Consider the following 12,390-nt stretch of genomic DNA (forward strand, 5'->3'; position numbering starts at 1 on the left):
TCCGCCGTTTGGAACTCGCAGCGGACCATCTGTATGGTCCGACCTTGATACATATAAATAACAGTGACAGTCAGTTAGAAGCTGAGCAGATGGTTAAACTGCATCAGCATGATTCATGGTTTTTGTGGCTGTATCGCATCGCTGAGCGCCACGATAATATCAGTGTCGTTTTAAGAAGCGAAAAATTGATAGAGATATTATGCGTCAGCTTATTACGCAACCATTCAGGGCTCAAATCTAAATATGCAGAGGTGCCCTGTCGTGTACAAAATGCACGCTTGATTGAGCACATTGCAGTAACCACAATGCGTCCTTATGCCGCGAGGTACGTTGAACGTGCTGTGACGTCACTTGGGCGATATTATAGGTTGATCTCAACATTTAATTCTTCTCTCATGACATGAGAGTGCAAGTAAGTAAAGTGTGAAAAATCGCACTACGTTCTGTCTCGAATATAGCTATTCCACATTTTGCCTGGTTCATGCCACGGTATCCTAGGCTGGTCCATTCGTTCATCCACTAAGCTGCTGGCTTGTTTACATCCGTTGCGAACGCAATCTTTCTCGTCACAGCAGCTGCAGCGAGAGGAGACTGGCTCAACTCCTGGTGTTTTTTTATAGCGGACAGCGCCCCTCAGTGACCTCAAACAGTTGCTTCTGCTCGTGCCCTCACGCGTCACGTGGTGACGGTTTTGGTATTGCTACGATAATTTAAGTGGTGACCCTCTGGCATATGTTCGTCTTTTCTGTGTGTTACATCTGTGGCTGTCCTCTTCCTGCTTCCTTTCGCATTTTCAGTTACATGATTTTTTTAGGATATTCATTTCCCACCGTCATTTATATATTGTCTTTGTAGCACACCAAATGACTTAGTTTCGCAGGATGAAAGCTGAAGTGCATTTAAAGAATCGCCTTGTTCGCGTGAGTGTCGAACGGCGTCTGATGTGACCTGAAATGCCCCGCATCAGGGGTAACCCTCAACGTCGTTGTACCGAAGAGAAAGCCAAGGTCACTTTCCGCCTGGTGTTCCCGGCCCGTCACTACCCTTCCAGAACTCCACTGCAGACACTGCACGCCCCCACACTCAGTCTGTAACAACCTCGCTGTAGAACAAGTACAGTGTCACCTTCATCTCGTCTGTGCAAACTTCGGCCTCGTCGCGCAGCTGGCAGCTTACGCTCACAGCGTACGTGCGAACGTAAGCCCGGCGGCGATCGTTTGGCACCCAAAACTCTTCGGCTACCCTCTTCGGATCCCCCTCATCAGTGCGCTGCTTGTGAGCATGGCACAACATCGCAGCGTTCAGCCTGACCTGAAACATTGTGAACGGCAGGAACGCTTTGGTGCGACGCAAAACTGAGAACGTCCTCTCTCATGTTGTAGTGACGGGAACGGTAAGGTATAAACGCAAAAGCGTGTGGACTTCGCTCTTCAGTTTTTTTGGCCACCTCCCCGCCCTCGTCCAGCGCCTCCCGCACTACTTTCACGACGTCCGAGAATTCTTTAGGGAAAGACAACTTTGCAAAGCCATATAATGTGAGCATACACTGAGGAATGCACTTAAATAAGCTACATGCACCAGCCCCTACTGCTAAAAAAAATCCCGATATAATGACATTAAATGGATTGATTACATGGTGTAATACCTCAACAGGTTCAAAATCTTGGCAAGATCACAATAAGGTACCAGCTTGCCTTTGTACACCCCTGCAACATAAATGCTAGTGTTCCTTTGTCCTTTGTCCTGGCATTCCTTTGTCATGTTCAAACACAAACATAAAGGTAGAGGCAGGTATCACTATATCGTATTTTATTGGGAGCCAGCAGACTTAAAGAATACCAAAACAATTTTCTCTCATAAGTACAAACTTCGCACGGACACTTCCCATCATATCAATATCAATACAAGCCACTTGCACAAATCATCAGTGATCACACACATTTCAAGCCCCCGATTCACATTCTTTTGTCAAATAAGTGTAATCTCACGGCTCCTGCTCAGCTGCTCCTGCTCAACCCCTTCTACCACATATTACTACAGCCCCCAAAGTAGGGCAAGTTGATAATGTTTAGGATGAAACTGTGAAGAAAAAGAAAGCCAAAAATGCGCAATATGTACATTTCTCAAAGATTAATGAGTTAGGGCAGCTACTTAACATATACTGCTTTAGCCCATGGAAACGGAAACAAAATATTTGCACCTCCAGGGCACAAAAGATTACTACATCAGCCATCTGTGGGCGAATCCAATGTGGAAAATGTCATGGCTTCTTTTCTAGACGCAGCCGCTTTAGGCATCGGTGCCACACCCATGGGAAACTGCCTCTGGAGACCGAGTGCGGTCCCAGGAAAGGTCCTTGCCGCCATGCCAGAGAGATGCCGCGGCTGGTTTGCAAAAGCTGATGGCAAAGATGCGAGACGATAACATATCGTCCACCTTCAGCCATGGTGACTCAGCCTCATCATGGAGCTCGGGGCCCGTCTCTGCGCAAGATTGGGCTACGAGCGTCACCAACATGCACACAGAGAAAAAAAGATGCGGCAGATCTCTCATGTTAATAGGAATATCAGCAGCCTTCATGGATTTGTATTACAACAGTGCCCATAAAACCAACATCAAATTTCGCCAACTTGCTAGGGCAACCTGGTCCCTTTACTTTTCACACCCTGAATAAGAACACTTTGGATGATTGAAATATTATCTGATAAGAGCAAGATAATATTACCATAATTAACTTCACGTCCTTTAATTGTTGTCGCTGGAATCAAGGTACGCGCTACCTGCACAAGAAGCATAGATGTACATATGACAGGCATTATTTTGCAACATATCTTTGAGGAGGACTGCTTAGTGAGAAATAACAAGATGTAGCTGCAAAATATGTTCACAAATGGGTTTTCCGTGTCCTATGTTCTTCCACACGTTTGGGGGCACAGCTGGAAACCAAGTTGGGGGCACGTACCACTGCATAGAAAACTACATACCTATTATATTGAGGTCAATTGAAAAAATGGCATCCAAACACATGGTTGACAGCCCAGAACTGACCCACACTCATCGCTCGTCTCATCCGTATTCATACGTGTGCATGGTGCGCAATGGTCTTTGAGGCTGGGGGCCTCACCTGATTCTGTGCAAGCGGCCTGGAGGAATGCTTTAAGTGAATTATTGACCTAAACAACACACATTCTTCAACATAAGGCTTAATAAAAATTAACCAAGGGTACGATAGATGGGGCAAATTTTGGTGGTTGTTTCACTAGTGTGCACGTTGCATAAATAAAACGCTACGCTCCTCACTCATCCAGCACTCCACATAAATCTGCTACGTCCGTTTAACGCGCGCCGATCTTTTTCTAGGTCGCATCCAGTGCTGCTAAATCAAAATTTTGTCACGGAATCGGCATCTTCAACTCACATCCTTTTGGCATCACGATGCCACAGCCAATGTAGTGTCCAAAACTCGTATAGGACAACTTGATGCTTCGAAGACTCGTAGAAAACAATAACTCGTTTTCTTCGATCACTCGTTTTGTTACAAATGACGGTCAGATGGCCGAAAAACCTAGCCTGGAGGTTCGACTGGCACTTTCACGCAGCAGTGACCAATGGAAAATAGATACATCCTGCGATTACATCTAACATTTACAACAAAACATTACTTGAACGGTTTGTATGCAACGTGATTTAACATTTCGACAAAATTTTGGTAGTTCAGCTTAAGTTTGCTTCAATTCAGTCATCCAAGCCACAAAGAGCAGCTTTAAAACAGGACCCTGATCATCTGAAAAATGACGCCAGAAACCACCAAAAATGCGTGGTGTAACGAGAAGGGAAAGTGCACCTAAAAAAGTGCGATCACGTTGACTCAAATTTTCTGGACCACATGACCAAACTCCAAGGTATCGTTTCATATTCCTATGAACTTGATCCGTTCTTGCCGACAGACGTAAGCGAGTGCCGCGTCTAGGGCGGCAATCGACATCCCTGTGGTGGCAATGAACATCTCGCTGCCGGCGAGGATGAAGTTATCAGGGGCCAATCTGGCACTCATGTTACAATCCTGATTTGTTTACATGTGTATACCGTCTTGGTTTAGGGCGCGTTCGGCCGGGGGAAATTTTCCGTACAGATAATTTTCTCCATCAGATAACTTGTGATCCTGATTCTCCCCTTGCGTTCAGCCGGCCGAAAATTATCCGCCGGGTTTGTGTGCAGCGCCGCACTTGGAAACCTCTGACGAGCATACAAAGGCCGTGCAACGTGGTTTGGCATTTGGCATCATCCTATATATAATTATATCATAGGGCCACACGCATTTGCTGAGCTAGTAATGAGAAGGATTTTATTGCATGCATGCATGAACGCTGTTTGCCAGGTTTGTGACAGATTACAGCTCAAGTTTGTTGGTGTAGAAAACATTTCAGTTTTTTGCAAGTGCTCAATTTTGTGTCATTGCTATTAAAGAATGTGTGTATGTTTGTCGTGAGGAGGCGGCCCGGCCTCATGGAAGGCACTGTCACTTGGTGCTGTCCTTGCGCGCGGTACAAATCCGAGATGTATGTCCCCGACCGACGTGTTACATTGTCCGTCATTGACAGCACCTTGTACTTACCTACTTGGTTATATCCCTTTCATCCTGAGTTCGTCATAAACACGTGCATGAGAGTTCTGTATTTAATGGCTATCATGTATCACCTGACTGAGATGCACACCGGACCACGTGAGCACCTCAAGCACAACACAGCTATGCGTACATACACACCGCAAATACTCAAACAGAACGTATAGGAATACACACTGGCGTAATACACGGTGAGTTCACGAAACCCCGAGGTGTATGTCCCCGACCAACGCATAATATTGTCCATCACTGACAGCGCCTTGTACTTGTCTACTTGTTTACATCCATGCCGTCATGAGTTCATCATAATAACGTGCATGATAATGCAATATCTGTATTTAATGGCTGTCCTGTATCACATGACTGAGATGCACACCCGACTACGTGAACACCTCAAGCACAACACAGCTATGCACACGTGCACACCGCAGACTCCAGTAGATTGCATAGAAATACACCTTAGCGTATACATGACAAGTTCACGAAACCTTAGGTCTGGATTAACTGGTGATACCGGTCGTTTACTTGTTAGCCAGAAACCTGCGAGAGTTCAAACTTTTGACGACGGTACTCGTCTCTTTTCTGACCTTGTTCTCTCATCAAGTTGACCACGTTTGTGAGGACGCGGGCGACGATCGGCTGCGAGCTGCCAGCATCACTCCTCCTCTTGCTGGCATTGCCGCCCGGAGACAGACCGTCATCGACATCTCCCAAGCAGGCGTCAGTAGACGACCGTACCAAGGACGGTGGCTGTATGACACCACTTTCTGCGGGGCTCGTCATGATTCTGTGCCAGGGCTTCACGCTGACGTCCGTCGTCAGGACAGAGTCCATATCTTTGAAACATCGCCGACGAACTGCGCCCGCGCCAGTGCAGTTTTTACTGTCCTTAATTTCCTTATACCGTATGACTAGTGAGTACCGGTTTCTGCGCGGCTCGGACCACGCAATATTGTAAGCAAGCTGAGCAAAAATAGTTTTGAGGGCTCCCCACTTAATTTTTACGTCTTGTTTGGTCTTAATTACCTGACTTTCCCGTCCAAACGTCATACTATAGTTTGATATCAACAGGCGTGTTTGCATTTCACCCCAAACGAACACGACGGCCACCGGCGCTGTTGGAGTAGCACTTCGCACTTTATGTTAGACCTGTAGGGTTGTGGGAATGGCCACTCGCACTGCAGGAGAGGAAGTCCGCGCTGCTAGTGGAGCTGCCAGTTCTGCCGGAGGGGCTGGAGGTGCTGCTGTTGCTGCTGGACGGGCCACACATAATGCAGGAGCGGCCTGTGATGTTGCTAGAGTAGCAGCTGGCGCTCCGGTCGAAACATCCTCCTGAACATAGCAGCCCGTTGCCTGCTCCAGAGATTTATATTGCACTCTGCAGGAACCACACTGGAAGTATTCCCGAACACGAAATACCCCGGAAGATGCAGAAACATAGATGAAGAAATCTGTGTACACCAATGGTGGCATGGCAATGACGCTAACCAGCACTGACACGAACGGCATTCCCCGCATGGAAACTGTTTTTCTGTGGCAGATTTTCCACTGGACGCCAGTTTGGCAAGGTTAAGCTATGCTGGGGTATTCTGCTCCAGGACTGGGTTGTGCATGTGTGCACAAAGCCTACACATTGAGGACACCATGGTGACTTGCTGGTGTTGTGCTACTGGATGGGCGATTTACAGGTGGCTAGTGTAGACATAGGGCCTGTTCAACCCGAGGCAACTAGTGTATAACTGGAATGCCACTGCTAATGCATGCCCATTTTCTACATGCTGTTTAAACTTGTGAGCAAGTGGCAAACTTGCCTGATCATTGTGCTATCATGAACTATATAATTAAAGTCCCATATTATAATTATGCTCTTGTTTACCCGACAGGAGATCAGAACATTAACGGATTCCATCTAGTCATGAGAGAGGAGTTGGTTGCTGATACCTTCAAGCATAGGGCTAATCTGTCTTCATAACATCTTTGAAACTCACCAATATCACAAGACTTTCCAGCAAACTTGAACTTTGAATATTTATCAAGAAAACAAATCGTGCAGTATTACATATGCTGAGGGCGATAATCAATTTTCAGAATGGTGTAGCACATCCCAAGGAGCCTCACCACTTCAGTGTCCCATTCCCACATGAACCCAACACTAAAAGAAGCAGAGGCCAAAAAATCCTTCGGAACTCTATCCTTCAAATAATGGTTTCAGCCCCTCCTATCATTCTTTAAAAAGTTCTGCTGCTAACAAGAAGTTGATCTGTAGGATGTGGCAGCTTGTATCAACTCTACACAACATTGAATGGGAGGCTAGATGAATATAGCTATTGCATTTCTATGGGGAACATCTTTTAACACCTTGATGAAGGCAGCTTGGAGGCCAAGATCATAACAAATAAAATGATGAAATCAGGAGCATTCTGAAACGTTGCAATCATTTGCAGTGTTTAAATTTTGCATGCATGCCGATGGAATATACGTTCAATTTGACATTTCATGGCATCCTGAGCTTATTTTCCAACGTCTATTCTACCACAAAAGACTCATTCCTTTTGTTAACAGCCGTGTTCCTCTCACCACACTCAAGCCATGAGCAACGTACAATTCAAACCTTGTGTCCTGGGCACATACTGTCAAATAAACTGAGCAGTGTAGATGTTGTTTTCATTGAAAATACCAGCTCTGGTGTCAGGTCTAAGCGTTCCTTCACGCTATGGTTTGTGTATCACATTCCATACCAAAATTTGTGTTTGTAACATCGGTTTTCTCACACATCCAGACACGCCACAGCTGCTGCCGGAACGGCAAGTTACTTTTCCCAGCAACAATGCGCAAATGCTGGGAAAAGCACATGTCTTACAAAAGAGAATTCCTGCCCCATGACAGGCCCTATGGCAATTACAACGAACAATATGAGCATGGGAAGTAACTCACAACTAAAAGCCAGGACACCCGGCGCCATCCATCTTCAAAGGCTGAGGGGCACGAATGGCTGTTTCACGAGTCCGTGTGGCGCTGTTTCGGAGAAGTAAAATATTATCGGCTCCCGACCATGCTCAGAACATTATACCAGATTCTCTCTCTTCGCTAATAATTTTCCGGGAAAATTTTGTGCTTAGAGCACCGAACGTGATCCCAAATAATTTTCCGTGATCCCGGAAAATTTTCCAAGATTATCTGCCGGCCGAACGCACCCCTAAGCGTGAATGGAGATCGGTGGGTTCTGGACGAATCAAGACACGTTAAAACTAGACTGGTGCGTCTGATCAGAGTAGCATTTGAGGCCATATTGCATTTGGACTGGCTGCAATTGTCTGCGAATAATCAACATTCCTGTCATTACCTTGTGGTGTGATTATGTCCCCATGACCGCTGGCGGTGCGGTGTAGTAGAACATTTCAGTGGCGTTGGATATGCTATTAACCTGTATATTGCAGCTTCCAGCCTCATTCCGTGCTGAAGGAATCTGCCAATGATTGGCGCATTATCGTCTTCAAATATTGCTTAGTCTTAGTGCGTTTTGGTATGCGAGTGTAACACATACTCTGTAGGCATGTAGGTCATTTCAATTCACCATAAACTAAAAAAAGATGTATTTGGGCCTCAGGATTGCATTATGATGCACAGACCATGTCAGGTCAAATACAGTCAGGATGAGACGTGCATGATGCTCAGCATGATAGTTTAGAAGAGTAGGCATCATCTTCTCCATTTCTTGTGGATGACATTTTGCAGGATGCAGAACATGGTGAAGGATGGGCCCTGGTTCTTCTGTTGGGTAACCTGAATTATAAAGGCATACTGTAGCCATTGAATGCATCACATGATGCAAACATTGCCCATATCAACGGTAAGACATGTAACCCATAGGTCAAATGCTTTGTTAAGCTCTGAACGACAGTTAATGTTGCGCTCAGAAAAAGTCTATTAATTTGAATGGTTTTCTGATGGAGAAGATGAAAGAAAAGACAGTGTGAGGATGCATACCAAACAATGAAATGTGATATTTTCCACCCAGATGTCAGACAAAATTTAACACTGGCCCGTCGAGCTTGCCCTCATTGCAAACATTCAGAGTGTCACGAAGGAGGTGCGGGATGAGTTGGTGCAGGCTCAGCGGCTGTTGGAAGAGGAAGGCTCTATCAAGGACTATCAAGTTGTCGGAAGTTGTGTTGCCATCTATCATTTTGTTTAACCGGCGGAGGCCGTGAGAAGCGTCAGGGCTTACGGTTTGAGCATGCACTGAAAGGGACCGAACTGTCAATGAGGATATCTTGCAGCATCTGTCTCCCTTAGAACGAGAACTATGCCATTCGCTGGGACATGTAGTGGTTCGGGGCAAAAAAGAAGGCAATGCACCTATCATGCTGACAGCCACAATGCGAGGGACGCTGGACCAGTCGATTGCGGCGAGGCAGGACGTTGGTATTCCTCCCTACTGTCCGCCATTTACGTTAAATGGAATGTTTCACATTTGAAGATATTGTGATAAGCATCAGATATGAGGGGAACAGCTTGTAACTATTGGTAAGCTTTCAAGGTTTAAAAACGAACCTAAGAAGCAAACTTCCAAAGTTTGTAAAAATGCCCCCCCCCCCCATTACGTCGTTGTTTGATGGCGTCATGGAATCGTTTTGTGACGACAGCAAAACCTGGCAGCATCTGGTGGCCAGACCCGAAGACTACCCCGAAACGCACAAAATCTGACGCCAACAGGCCATTCCCGTCGCGAGCGCTGTGTTGCGTGCCGGATTAGGGAATTACTTGTTTGTGGATGTTTGTCTTGGTGCTGGTCGCAAGAGAAGCTTTGGTGGGCTGTTTGACATACGCAACGTAGCGACCGCCAGCTTTAGATGCAGATTATTAATATTAAAGCGCGATATGCTGTGAAGACTCATAGCGTCATGCGTCTCTTACCGGAACCTGCCAAGGACTGCTGAGGATGTCAGTACTGCATTGTCGAGTTATCCCTGCCTGCAGTGCTGTAGTCCTGACATTGATATCTTGCGATGTGCACAGTAATTACTTTTTTGTAAGTTGTAACTGGAAATGCAGTCACATGCAAATGTTAACCGTAAATATGCAACATTGCTATGAATGGATTGCCAAGGCATTGCTATTGCTATGGTAAAGATGGTAAGGTTGAGCTACCAAGAATGTTTTTCTTGCATGGGATTATTTATTCAATTACTACTTAACCCTGATATAAATATTGTGGTGAGACAGCGTACCCGTAGGTATTGAAAAGCTTTCAAGGGTTAAAACGAGCTTAAGTGGCAAACTTTCATAGTTTGTAAACATGCCACCCCCCTTACGTCATTGTTTGGTGGCGTCATGGAATGGTTTTGTGACGACAGCGATACCTTGCAGCATCTGGCAGCCAGACCTAGAAATGCCCCGAAATGCTTGCGTTTGGTGGTGGACGGGGGGGGGGGGACGGGGGTCCAAAGTCTAGTACAAAATATGGCAGCACGGCGCACATTTTACGACTAACCATGGGGTTCCCTTGGTAAAATGCTCTCCTTCCGGCCCACGGCTTTCTAAATCTTGAACACATATATGCACAAATAGTGCATGTATAACCTGAAGATGCAGCTGTTGCGCTATGAAACGTGCTGTGATTTATTGCAAGAAATACACATGAAATCTTTAAATATGCATAAAAAGTGTCTTGACAAATGTCATGTAGCCGCCAGGCTGCAGGCAGCAGCCTATGGCTGTGGTGCATACCATTGTTGTGCCTGGCGCATGAAACCTATTGCGACGGTAGCGGTCCAAAGCTGACCGTCCCCAACGCGGCCAGAGATAGGACCAAGCACTGTGTTAGGTGCTGAAGTTGTGGTGCTGACGGCCACTGCTGTGCAGGGCCGGCATTGCCGCCTCAGGGCCAGCACAGCAACGTTGGCACAGTAACATTGCAAGCACCTCTGATTGGGAAGCAGTTGTGCTTAAAAGCGGGATGGTAAACGTTTTAAAGACTAATGCCGTGACGGCGGACTGGTACAGCATAGTGACCCTGATATGTAAAAGATTAAGACTTTTCTGCTTGATCTTGAAGAGCTTCAACACCTCACAAACCCATGGCCTAAGTGACCATGCTCCCCAAAATTATCTGCAGGAAGGTTTTTTTGGGTATAATGGGAATACAAGCATTCTATCACTGGCTACACCGAATAAATGAACCAAAAAAGCTAGCTTTCACATCACAAAGCGTGCACGATAAACATTTGCAGCTTTAATATACGGACACATTTTTTTTTTCTTCACCAAGTCTTGTAATTTATAACTTAAACTTCCATCCACTGATCCCAGGCCAGGAAAGGTACACCGAAGCAGCTGGCGTGGAATGGGCAACTTAGATAGATTTAGGAGATGAATCATTATCAGAAACAAATGCAGCGTTGGCTCGAGGCAATAACAGCTCTTAATGGATCTTAGATTGCCCAAACCATGCCCCAACTATGCACATTCTTATTCAAATGCAGCATGTAGTGTCGAAATAATATTCCTGTATCATCTTGCAATCAACACTTACTCATTTTGCTACAAGGAAATTGTAGTGATATAGATCATGCAATGATGTTGTGCAATATGTACAATCCTGAGGATTGGGTTACAGCTGAGCATTCAGAATATTGCAATATTTGCCACAAAGCTTCAGTCTAGAAATGTTGCAATTCTGAAGTCCTCCTTTGCACAAGCAACCATTATATAATGTCATAAGGAAGTTGTTAGCCCTATATCCTAAACGATCTCGTTATTTCAACACAACATTTAGCATAAATCATAAAGATACTTCATCCTGCTGACCAACTGTAAATTTTAGGTACAACACAAACCATTGCACCCATTAACTACATTTGCTGCTTGCGTTGGATACATTTACCAGGCACAGGTTTTGTCATTTCCTAAGTTCAGTACCAGGTTTTAGGCTGCGCGCAGTTGCATGGAATATTTGCATTTTGTGATGGTGACCTCCCCAATAATGTTGAAATGCCCTAGCAAATGTTGGATTGCCTTTCTCATGCCGTTGCTAGAATATTACACAAAATAAGGTAAAAGTGGCTATTGCACCACAATCACCAAAAGACCCAACTAGAAATACAAATTAGGTGGAGGTGAGGTGGGACGATCCGCGGCACAGCCCACCAGTAATTCACACATGCTAATTCTTCTGATCTGGAGCAACATAACCTCGAAATTTTACATACACTGAATTATGCCAGACAAACCATCTAATTTTCAACATCAGATGACCTACTCCAAATACTGCAGGCCTTGGTGAAGTTTCGTCATAGGTGTGTGCACAGCATTACATCATACCAAACATTTTCATCATCATCATCATCATTATCGAGTGCCATTCATTTCTTAACACGCGCTCGGGTGGGGGGCCAAATTGATCCCCCGAAGGTTTTTCTAGAATGGCTTCCGAACGGTGCGGCGTAGCCGCGCCAAAATTTTCATAGCTGTAGAAAATTGAGTAACGGATCGTTTGGCATCAACAATTTATTTGTACCTGGTAAGGTCACTAACCAATGGCAGGTCAAAACCAGGCCATGGTTTCAGTGAAGGCAATTTCTAGGGAATCCTTCAATCTGCTCTACCAACGGATTGTTAGACGAAGCCATACATCTCTGAGATGCTTTCTCATGCAAGTAACAAAGTGCCCCCCACCCCACCCGAGTGAATGGTGTCTAGCCGGCCACCCGAGCGCGTGTTAATAAATGCATCTTATACAATCACACAGCTGTGCCGAATTGGCA

This window comes from Pollicipes pollicipes, unplaced genomic scaffold, assembly GCF_011947565.3.
Source record: "Pollicipes pollicipes isolate AB1234 unplaced genomic scaffold, Ppol_2.1 Scaffold_6686;HRSCAF=7923_pilon_pilon_pilon, whole genome shotgun sequence".
NCBI classification, from domain to species: domain Eukaryota; kingdom Metazoa; phylum Arthropoda; class Thecostraca; order Pollicipedomorpha; family Pollicipedidae; genus Pollicipes; species Pollicipes pollicipes.